The sequence below is a fragment of the Dama dama genome, chromosome 4, assembly GCF_033118175.1.
Source record: "Dama dama isolate Ldn47 chromosome 4, ASM3311817v1, whole genome shotgun sequence".
NCBI lineage: Eukaryota > Metazoa > Chordata > Mammalia > Artiodactyla > Cervidae > Dama > Dama dama.
The window spans coordinates 27,150,540-27,163,204 of NC_083684.1; positions in this window are offsets into that span (position 1 = coordinate 27,150,540).

Below are 12,665 nucleotides of genomic sequence, written 5' to 3' on the forward strand. Positions count from 1 at the left end.
GCCAGTACAGGTTGGGAGGGATCATGTCCCTCAACCTATATCTCAGTTCTCTAATATACCTTTCCCACTCCAGGGTCTGGTGAACTTTCCCTTCCAAAGTCCCTTCAGGCTTACAGTTGCTCCTTCCTGTCGCTGGCTTGGGGCACTTCACCTTTCTTTATTGGGTTCCCTTAATCCTGCCCACACGTTTGTATAAAGTCCATGTGGTAAACATATCCTCTTAGCCCTTGTGAGTCTATCATCGTCACTTATCCTCATGTCCTCTGACACAGTACTTTGCATTTGTTTCAAATTTTCCACAGTAGGCTTCTATCCCAATGCAACTGCAGGAATGCCCAAGGTTACTGGTTGTCCCCATTATTCCAGTTCTGACCACTTGGATTGGGGTGAGGTCAGAAGAATCAGAAGCTGGGGCCTTTGTTTTCAGGGTCTTGCCCCACCGTCCTTTTCTCCAGGGGGTTAATCAAGCCCACTGCCACTCTCTCATTCCAACTGCTGGCTTCCACTGCTTCTCTACATTCTGAACAGGAAAAAGACTGTTTACATTCAGCCTTCCCCTATCTCACAAGGAGGGAAGGAGAACACGGTGTACTGTCAGGAGGGATCTAGACAATTAAGCAAACAGTAGACTGGTTCTGTGGGTCTGGAGTTGGCAAGACTGGGCGCTCTGCAAACCACAGGAACAGAAGGGCAGCACGTTGAGTTAGCTTCCAGGGTATCCAGCCCAGAGTTTTTTAGACAAAAGAAAACAGGCATGGTTAGACCTTGCTAGTTAGACCTGTCCTCCAAAGATCCCTACTTCCTTTGTTATTCTACTCTGAAACTGTCATCCAAGATCTTGCCTAAATATACTTTATTGATGCTGTGAATGGCAATGATAAGGATGGGAGTATGGACTTTGGCCCCAACCCTGGAGTCAACTCCCAGATCCGCTCCCCTCTGTGTGATAAAGGACAAATTTTACTTACTTTACTTCTGAGACTAACTGTCCTCAACCATCAAATGTAATGACAGCAATTTTAGAATTGGGTGGTATTAAGGGTAAAGGGCCCTGGAGAAGGAAATGGCAACCCACTCCAGTACTCTTGCCTGAAGAATCCCATGGACAGAGGAGCCTGGTGGTCTACAGTCCATGGGGTCGCAAAGAGTCGGATACAACTGAGCAACTAACACACACAAGTGTCAATGGAGGCTTCCCAGGCGGCTCAGTGGGTAAAGAACCTGCCTGCAATGCAGGAGATGCTGGAGATATGGGTTCGATTCCTAGGTCAGGAAAATCCCCTGGAGGAGGGCACAGCAACCCACTCCAGTATTCTTGCGTGGAGAATCCCATGAACAGAGGAGCCTGGTGGGCTACAGTCCGTAAGTCGCAAAGAGTTGGACACGACTGAGAGCATTATACAGCACAGCACAAGGGTAAACGAGGGCTTCCCAGGTGGCACTAGTGGTAAAGAACCCACCCGCCAATGCAGGAGACATAAGAGACATGGGTTCAGTCCCTGGGTCAGGAAGATCTCCTGGAGGAGGACATGGCAACCTACTCCAGTATTCTTGCTTGGAGAATCCCCTGAACAGAGGCGTCTGAGGAGCCGCAGTCCATGGGGTCTCAGAAAGTCAGACACAACTGAATTGACTTAGCACACACACAAGGGTAAATGGAATCATGGAGTTGAAGTACACCATCCCAGACACAGAGCCAGAACTCCAAGACGTGATTTTGCTTCCTCCCTTTTACTTCCCAAAGTATTGTAGGGTTCCATATCCTCACTGAAATTTAACAATTAGATCATCATAAAGAAAACTGCTTAGAGCTAACATAAAGATGGAATTGTTCTGCATCAAGAAAATTTCTCCTTGCTTCCTTTCACATCTGCTGAGGATTGACATACTAGGAATCATAAGATGAATGAAAAGAGTTAAATATTGAAGGCTTATTATATAATAGGCACAACACTAAGACTTAAAATTTTTATGTGTATCAAAACTATAAATGTACGTATTTAAGGAGTTAAAGTAATTAATGATAATATACTGTATGATGCAGGGAACCCTACTCAATGTACTGTGGTGACATAAATGGGAAGGAAATCCAAAAGAGGGGGATATATGTATATGTATAGCTGATTCACTTTGCTGGACAATAGAAGCTAACACAGCATTGTAAAGCAACTATACTCCAATTAAAAAATTTTTTTAATTAAAAAAAACACGAAATTTAGAAAATAGATCCCTCTGCCTCTCCCTCTTTTGGATGGGACAGATAAATAAAAATTGTTTAAACATTGCTTATCAAAAACATCCTCATGGGATTTTGCTGGTGGTCCAGTGGTTAAGACTTCGCCTTTCAATGCAGGGAGTGTGGGCTCAATCCCTGATCAGGGAACTAAGATCCCGTATGTCTCATGGCCAAAAAATAAAAACATGAAGCAGAAGCAATATTGTGACAAATTCAATAAAGACTTTTTAAAAGGTCCACATCAAAAAAATCTTTTAAAAAATCCTTACTCTACGCTCATACCTGATTTCACTGCGTATGGAATTCCAAGTGGGAGTAATTTTTTTCCAATTCTGAAGGCATTTCTCCATCATCTTCCAACATCCATTACGGCTGTTGAGAAGTTTGAAACCATTCTGATTCCTGGTCCTTTTGTGTGTGGCTGGTTTTCTTTTCCCTCGCCCTCATTGCTGAGATCTGTGGACTGGTGTCAATCATTTTCCGTCCACTCTGCTGATAGCTCAGTGGCCCTCCCTATCTGAGAATTCAACCTTCACTTCTGAGAAATGTTCAGTGGTCTGTCTCTCCATGTTCTCTTTTTGGAACCCCATCATTCTGATCTTATACTTTCTGGGCTGGTTCTCTCAAATTTCTTCCTCTCTATCATTTCATCTGTTTACTCAGCTTTCCAGGATATATTCTTCACTTCATCTTTTCCTCGGCTTAATCCTCAGTCTCTTCTGTTGAATGTTTCATTTCTGTTCTCACTTGGAATTATTGAGAGTTCTATTTTATTTTCTAAATATTCCTTTTTTAAAGCATCCGGTTCTTGCTTTATGCACACAATGATAAAAGGGTTTTTTCCTTACTTTCTTTTCCCTGCTTGGGCTCCATTTTTTCCCAAATTGTTTTGTTGTTATTGATTTTTTTTGTTGCTCATTTTTATTTCTATCTTTCAATGTTTAAGCTTTCTCTTATGTCTGGTAGTCCAGTTATCTGTTGCATTTGAGTATTCTCAAATTGAGCATATTGAGTATTGAGATGGGAATTCTTTGACAGTCCAGTGATTAGGACTCCAAGTTTTCACTGGGGTGGCCCAGGCTCACTCCCTGGTGGGAGGACTAAGGTACCCAAGCCATGCAGTAGGTCGGAAAAAAAAAGGAGTGTGGAGAGAAAACACAATTATAAGCTCTGATTGAAACATACTGACCATGAACTTGACTCAGTGATCTTGCTGGACCATTCCCTTGAAAAACATCCACAAAGCCGACCAAATTCTCCAGATAAGACTCTGACCATCCCCTAGGAAGGAAAAAAGCCAGAATGTCACTTCCGGAAGCTGAGTGAAGCAAGAGTTGGAGGTCTTAGCATCCAGGATGCACTGGTTCACTTAAATGCCTTGTTCACTTAAAAGGGGGACTCTGGTGCCCTACTTTACTCCACCCGTGACCTAAGGCTTTGTGTCTGTGGCTTAAATCAGTTTGATTTTTAGCATTCCACACTACAGACTTGCGATTCCGTTTTCTGAAGTGTGCTAAGTTGCACACTATCCTATTTATCTGTTAATAGCCTCTAAAAACTTGTTGCTCTGTCTCCTCTCCCATTCATGTATTCAAAGCAAAACGCCTTACTTCGGGCTTCCCTGGTGGCTCGGTGGTTGAGAATCCGTCTGCCAATGGGCTCAGTCTGTGCTCCGGGACGATCCCACAGCTACTGAGCCTGCGCACTAGAGCCTGCGTGCTGTGACTTCTGAAGCCGCTCGCCTAGATCCTGGGCACTGCAACAGAAGCCGTGGCAATGGGAAGGTCGTGCACCCCAGTGACAAGTAGCCCCATTCACTGCAACTAGAGAAAGCCCCCGTGCGGCACCAAAGACCCAGCACAGTCAGAAATAAATGAATGAATGAATAAATCTTTTAAAAAAAACACCTTATTTAGTGGTGTTTCTAGAGAGAATGAAAGCAAATGAGTAAAATCCACGGATACCAAATGTTTTCTTTACTCAGATGTTCCAAGAAGCACTTTATGTATATTACTTGATTTTCTCCTCACAGTCCCCCTCTAAGCAAAGTACAATTATTATCCCCATTTCACAGAGGTGGAAACCAAAGCCCAGAGGGATTAATTTACCCAAGGACGCACAGCCAATGGAAGGCATAACTAGGATTTAAAATTTGCTCCGACTCCAGACCCTCATTTGTTGTTGTCGTTGTTGTGTGTGTATACGTGTGTGTGTGTGTGTGTGTGTGTGTGTGTGTTGTTTATGTTTTGGCTTTTTGGCTGAGAGACATGTGAGATCTTAGTTCCCAGACCTGGGGAAGTCCTCACCACTGGACCACAGCCTCATTTTCACCCACACTGGGCTCCTTTGTCCATAGGATTTCCCAGGCAAGAATACTGGAATGAGTTGCCACTTCCTCCTCCAAGAGACCTTCCTGACCCAGGGATAGAACCCTCATCTCTTGCATTTCCTGCGTTGGCAGGCACATTCTTTACCATTGAGCCATCTGGGAAGTTGTATAGCAATCATGTAGATCTAAAAAGAAAAATATATGGTTGTGACTCTAGACCCTAATCTAAAGTCCCCTATGGTGAGCTTCCCTTGTGGCTCAGCTGGTAAAGAATCCATCTACAATGCGGGAGACCTGGGTTTGGTCCCTGGGTTGGAAAGAGCCCCTGGAGAAGGGAAAGGCTACCCACTCCAGTATTCTGGCCTGGAGAATTCCATGGACTGTATAGTCTATAGAGTTGCAAAGAGTTAGACACGACTGAGCGACTTTCACACTCACACACTCACATGGTGAGCAGACATTATAAGAAAACTTGACTAGATTTGAATTAAAATGCATTACACAAGTATTTGTACTCTAACATCTTGGGTTTAGTTAAACAATTGTTTGAAAGTTTGGATTCCAACTGGCATCTTATTGGATTGTAATATACTGAGTAACATTCTAAATAAAATGCTGTCAACTGAACAAAGAACACTGAACTCTGAGCTCCTTCAGTGAATATTTTGATCAAAGTCAATAATTTCATCAGAGGTACTTCAGCTGGTAAAATAAGGTAGATCTAATATTCAAACTTTTTATAATGTGAGCATACAAAATTAAATTTTCTCTCTCAGCTCCTGATCATTGCTTTTCATCAACTGTTTGAGGGAGTAAGAGAGACTCATAATGCTTTCTTCCATGAGGAGGAATCTGCTTTAGCATAAGATTCCTGGCCTGTCTCTGCCCCATCACCCATGCCAGATGAGGGAAAGTGAAGAGAAGACACCAAAAATGCATAGTTCCCTCTCTTCCTCTCTCTTTCCTTTTCATAAGCTGATTGTCCACCAGAAGCATCTTCCCCCCTTGTTCTAAGGTCAGGGCTGCCTGTAACTAGTGTGTATGGATTCATCAGGGTTCCAACCAGAAAGAGATTTACTACAAAGAACTGGCTTATGAAATTGTGAGAGTTGGCTAGTGTGCTAAGTCACCTCAGTTATGTCCGACTCTTTGTGACCCCATGGACTGTAGCCCATCAGGCTCCTCTGTCCATTGGATTTCCCAGGTAAGAATACTAGAGTGGGTTGCATTTCCTTCTCCAGAGAATCTTCCCTACCCAGGGATTGAACCCACATCTTTGATGTTTCCTGCATTGGCAGCTGGGTTCGTTAGCACCATTAGCACCATAAGGAGCATAAGGAGCACCTGGGCATGCTGGAAACTCTGGAGCAGAAGCTGATGCTGTCATCCACAGGCTTAATTTGTCCTTCCTCAAGGAAACCTCAGAGAAGGCAATGGCACCCCACTCCAGTACTCTTGCCTGGAAAATCCCATGGACAGAGGAGCCTGGTAGGCTGCAGTCCATGCGGTAGCAAAGAGTCTGACACGACTGAGCGACTTAACTTTCACTTTTCACTTTTATGCATTGGAGAAGGAAATGGCAACCCACTCCAGTGTTCTTGCCTGGAGAATCCCAGGGGCAGTGGAGCCTAGTGGGCTGCCGTCTATGGGGTCGCACAGAGTTGGACATGACTAAAGCGACTTAGCAGCAGAAGTAGCAAGGAAACCTATTTTGCTCTTAAAGATTTTCAACTGATTAGTTCAGACCCACACAGATTATCCAGGATAATCTCCTTTACATAAAATGCACTGATTACAGATGTTGATCACATCTGCAAAATACCTTCACAGCAACACCTAGACTGGTGTTTGACTGAATAGCCAAAGGGATACATAAAACTGACTATGACAATAGTAAGTTCATTGTTGACTCAGACCTAAGTCACATTCTCAGATACCAGCTTTCCTTCACACATTGTAGAGTTCAAGAAGTAGTTATTTGAATAAATGTATGAATGAATGATTTTCTCTATTTGCTTACCCTTCTCAATATTTTTGGAACTCAGGATGCAAGAATGGTTACAATCTATTGTAGCCTCTCAAATTCACCCTGCCCATCCCCCTCTTCCCAGGCTGAGTCCAGTAGGTTTGAGGAGCAACAGTGGCCAAGAAAGGAGGTCAACAGCAGAGAAGAATTGTCCCAGGGGGCAAAGAGGCATCCCCATGAGGTTGCCTGCAGCTCAAAACATTGTGGGAATACACTAAGTGTCTACCCAATTTAGGGCTTTGAGCAAATCCAAAGCAAGTTTCCCTCAACCTCAGATTGGAACAGGAAAGCAATCAAGTGTTTCTCTTGAACCCCAATGGGATGCAGAAGTAGCTGTTGAAGATTAAAGCTAGAAAGGCTTGGCTTCCAGAAGTGAAGGACAACACAGGAGCTTGGATCAAGGACCCAGGCCAGATTGGGACCATCTCAGCAAATGCCAGCAGGGTGATTTGCAGGCCCAGGAGACTCAATATCCATCTTCTACAAAACTGTAACATGATTTACAGAAACTAGGTATAGCCCAGGGGAATCGTGCAGAGTCAAGTGGAATGGACCCTGAATTATTTTTTATACCATCTTCCACCATCCCTCTCAGGATGGAAGTTCAATAAGCAAATTATGTTGGATTATGGAAAAATAGCTTTACATTTCCCACATATCAGAATTTGGGGACAAATATTCATGTCTGGCTATCACAGAGACTGAGGCTGATACTGAGGACTGCAAGCACTTTAATCTGAAAGCCCACCATCTTTCCTTCCTTCTTTCTTTCCCTCTTTTTCTGTTTCTTTCCTTCTTCCTTTCTTACTTTTTCTATGAAATAGACACTTTTAGATCTTTCATTATTTTGTGGTGTTGTTGTTTAGTTGCTAAGTCATTTCTGACTGTGGGATCCCATGGACTGTAGCCTGCCAGGCTTCTCTGTCCATGAGATTCTTCAGGTAAGAACACTGGAGTGGGTTGCCATTTCCTTCCCCAGGGGATTTTCCCAACTCAGGGATCAAACCCAAGTCTATTGCACTGGCAGGCAAATTCCTTACCACTGAGCCTCCAGGGAAGCCCTGCATCATTTCACAGCTAAAAGTGTGACTTGAAGTGTCTAGGATCTTCTCAAGAACAGAAGAAACAATAATGCCTGTTATTGTAACAGAAAAAAAAAAAAAATGTTATTACCACCAGAAAACTGTGCAATTATATGAGAGGATAGGCATGTTAACTAACCTTATAGTGTTAATCATTTTGTGATGTAAATGTGCCTCAAATCCTCACATTGTATATCTTAAACTTACACATTGTTATATGTCAATTATATCTCAATAAAGCTGGAAAAAATGAAATGAATCAATGAGTTCAACAAACTATAGCCTTGTCTCATGTGCACCTCCCCATCTGTATGTCATACTTCCATAAAAAGTTCAAAATATATACCCTATAGATTATCTACTGGGTTGGAGTTGTTGAAAGTGGAACATACTTTTCATGGCAATGCAGGTATACATGGTTATGTATGGATTCAGACTCTCTGAAAATGAATTCCCCAAGTGTAGCTTTAAATTATTTTATTGAGTTCTGTTAGTTCTCAGTTCTGGCAAAGGTGGCCTTAAAATTTAGATTATAATTTTCCTGGGGTTGAGCTACTAGATATGAGGCCAAACCATAAATAAAGATAGTCTTTCTGTCTGTGAATGTCCTCTACAATATCTCTGACAAATAATTAAAGTTCTGCTCACTCAATAGGCACTTATTAGGTATTTACTATATCTAGAGTTCCATTCCAGTCCCCAGGGGATACAGTGGTGAGGAAGATGTGCACTCTGGCTGCTCTCAGGGAACTTATATCCTAGTATTGTTCAGTCTCTAAGTCGTTTCCAACTCTTTGCAACCCCATAGACTGCAGCACGCCAGGCTTACCTGTCCTTCACTATCTCACAGAGTTTGCTCAAATTCATGTCCATTGAGTCAGTGATGCCATCCAACCATCTCATTCTCCGTTGCCCCTTTCTCCTCCTACCCTCAATTTTTCCCAGCATCACGGTCTTTTCCAAATGAGTTGGCTCTTCGCGTCATGTGGCCAAATTATTACAGCTTCAGCATCAGTCCTTCCAATGAATATTCAGGACTGATTTCCTTTAGGAAGGACTGGTTTGATCTCCTTGCAGTCCAAGGGACTCGCAAGAGTCTTCTCCAACACCACAGTTCAAAAGCATCAATTCTTAGGCACTCAGCCTTTTTTATGGTCCAACTATCATGTCCATACATGACTACTGGAAAAACTATAGCTTTGGTTAGACAGGTCTTTGTTGGCAAAGTCTACCCCCAGTAACTTTAATTATTAAAAATGGCTTCCAAACCCAAGTGTCCATCGACAGATGAATGGATAAAGAATATGTGGTATATATACACAATGAAATGTTACTCAGTCATTAAAAAAAGAATTAAATAATGCCATTTGCAGCAACATGAATGGACCTAGAGATTATCATACTAAGTGAAGTAAGTCAGTCAGAGAAAGATAAATATATGATTTTGCTTATTTTGTGGAATCTTTTTTTAAAATGGCACAAATGAACTTATTTACAAAGCAGAATCAGACTCAAACAGACATAGAGAACAAACTTATGGCTACCAAAGGGAAGGGGGGGGGATAAATTAGGAGCTTGGAATTAAAATATACACACTATTATAAATAAAATGGACAATCAACAGGAGCTACTGTGTAGCACAGGGAATTATATTCAGTGTCTTTTAATAACCTTAATGGAAGAGAATGCAGGAAAAAGAATATATATATATATAGCATGTATATACAACTGAATCACTTTGCTATACACCTGAAACTAACACAACACTGTAAATCAACTATATTTAAATAAATTTTTTTTAAAAAGAGATGGCTTCCAATATTTCTATCCCCATGGAATTCACCCAATGTCATCTACAAAGGAGCAGAACAGACTTCCAGGTCTCCTGAGCCTCCTTTTCTCTGGACTCAGCAGTCTTGGCCCCTCTCCCCTTAATCACGTTTGATACCATTTCATTTACCCCACTTTCCAGTCACCCTCTGGGGACAAGCTCCAGATTGGCAAGCTACTAAAGTACTAGACTCAGAACCATATACTAATACAATATTCTAGGTGAGACTTGACCTAGAGCAAGGTTTCTCAGCTTTGACATGACTGACAATTGGGACAGGATAATTCTTTGTGTTGGGGGCTGTCCTGTGCATGGCATAACGTGTAGCAGCATCCCTGGTTCCTAGCTATGACAATTAAAGACGTCTTCAGACGTGGCCAAATGTCCTCTGGCAGACAAAATGGAGCCGAGTTAAAAACCTCTGACTTAAAGACAGCACCATGGCCAGGGTTTCTGTCTGGACACTCTGTATCTACCCTTAAGCCTCCAGATCGTCAACTTTACTTGGACTTCTCAGGCAATAACTACAAGTTTTCTCTTGCTTGCACTCAACTACATCACCCCAAATAATTATGTACACACGTAAAATAAAGTAGTATAAAAAGACAACTGCCCAGAAAAATACAAAAGTTGTACTGCAACCCCTAAAGAAGAAACTCTCTCTCTCTCTTTGCTCCAATAAAATAAAGTTAGTAGTCTTATTTTTACATCCATGTCTCTTTCAGGAAAGAACTGTCAGAGTAGAATTAAACAGGCAAAATTTGAGGCTCTGTGACCAGATGAAAGAGACCCCAGGTCCAGAAACAAAGTACATGTAAGTTTAATTTCCCACCCACCCCATCCCCCACCCCATTATGCCGGGGAGGCATTGAGGGAATTTTATGGGAACGATAGAGCTCCAGCAGGCTGTCAGATTCTTAGCACCCTCAAGAGTTGTCTAAGTCAAAATCAAAAATCTGTTCTTCATCGTATGCTTAATAAACAGAACTTATTCTTGACTGAATGAATAACAGTCTGGTGTGTACAAAGCAGATTAGGTGGGCAGTGCACTTTTACCCTAGAACTGAAGGAGAATCTCAATCAGGCTGAATTTAGTTTAGCTGGTACACTTTTGAAATGGGCAACAGACTGGATACTGGTTACTTTGTAAGCCACAGAAGTTTAAGTTTGTGACTAATGTTAGTTTAACACTTCTTCTGTCCGGACAGACTAGAATTCTCTTTCTGGAATGAGATCAGCTTGCCACCAAATCACACTTTGGGAATAGGCAGGGTAAACCCTTAGTGTAAGAAGGTAAACAAAGTGATCTATTCTTTTTATTTCTTCTTTTTCCTGTCTGTAACAAATGCATTTTGAGTGATCCTACTTAAGAGTTGTGGGGAGGGTGGGCGGAGACAGTAGACACATTATTTTGTTTGGTGTGCATTACTGGAGGAATTCCTTCAGGCTTGGGGTAGGAAGCAGACAGTGAAAGGCCAATGGTTGATTCCTTTGTTTGGCTTTTATTGTGCATGACTAAATGTATTAGACATGTTGGATCACAGAGAATATGCATCTGTGAATCATGGCCCTGCTGAATTTGTATGTGTTTTGCCTGCTAATATCAGCTGCCCTTTCCAGCTACAAAATGCCTCCCTATTAACATGATATCTGAATTACCTTAATAAAATTAGAGTCAGAACATGCTATGTGAGTCTTCTGCAAGAAACAAAGATCCTTCCCAATGCCTTATATATATGTATGCATACACACACACACACACACACACACACACACACACACACACATATATATATATATATACTGATTTTCTGTGATTCATGTTTTCTTCAAAAACAAAATAAGAACAAATGAGAGATGATGTGGAAGTAGGCAGCATTGCACAGAATAGGGAATGATGGACATAATAGGTTTTAGAAACAATTCTTTATAGCCTCCAACAAACTCCAAGTAAATGCACATTTTTTAATGTAATCTTTCCAACAACAAAAAAAAACCCATTAAACCTCTACTATGTGAACGGAGTTTGGCTTAGCTAGATCATGTTCCATTTGGTCGATGGAAAATTACTGATTCAAAGGACAGACGCTTCTGTAAATAGATGGGTGGGTTTTTATTCTTTTGCGGATGGAGAAGTAATAAAGTATTGCACCGGGCTCCTACCAGACACCAGGGGGAGAAAGCTGAAGGTCCTAAGGTTTTCACCAGCTTTATTGTCATTCCTTGGAAGAAGAAAAATGAGATTTACTTAATCGCAGAAGTATGACAAATTTCTTTCTTTGAATCTCAGAATGTTTTTCAGTGAAGAGTTTCAATTGAGAGAGATTATTATTTGGGGGGGGGAAATCCTTGAAAACGTCTTTGCTCCCTGTTTTAAAATCCCTCACCAAGAAGATTACTGCTAGCTTTATTGTCGTGTCACAAAGCCAGGTGCTTTGTGTGTGAAACAAAGGTGGCGGGGTGTCTGGAAAGAACTCTGGACCAAGAGTAAGGGGTCTGTGTTCCTGGCCCTCCCTCTACTGTATGACCTTAAATAAGTCACTGTCTTTCTCTATGTCTTGGTTTCCCCGCTTGCACAAAAGGAAGGCTTTGAGCTAGATTATCTTCAAGGCCCCAGTAGCTCAAAGAAACCTCAAGATTAACTGTGTTCCTGTCTGCCAGCCAGATATCACTCTGAACAAACGCTTTTGCCCTGCCGAATGGCTGTTTCCCCAGACACATCGTGGAAGATATTTTCTACCTGAAGTTACAATTTCACCACTTACCTACCCCAATATCATTTAAGGTCTCTTCCTTCTGCTTTGAAGTTCAAAGAAAGAGAAGCCTCTGCTTAATGAGAATGGCCCCTTTGAAATGTTCCTTCCGCAGCTGCAAGCTGGCGGATCCTGCACTGTACAAAGGCGAGGAGGTTATTGTGATGCAGATGTGCTCCAAGCTGCGTCGGCAGCAAGAACATTTCCATGGGTCTTTACTGTATTTCTTCTATTATTCATAGAACACAATGTAAATGAAGCCATAAATTTCACCCCCCCACGCTAGATGTAGAAAGAAGATAATGGAAATTGTGAATTATGAATGAATCACTGTTATTGTAATTCCTTAAGGATTCTGATGGAGATGATTAAATTCTCGCAAAGACACCAATTCGAAACTTTTATGCC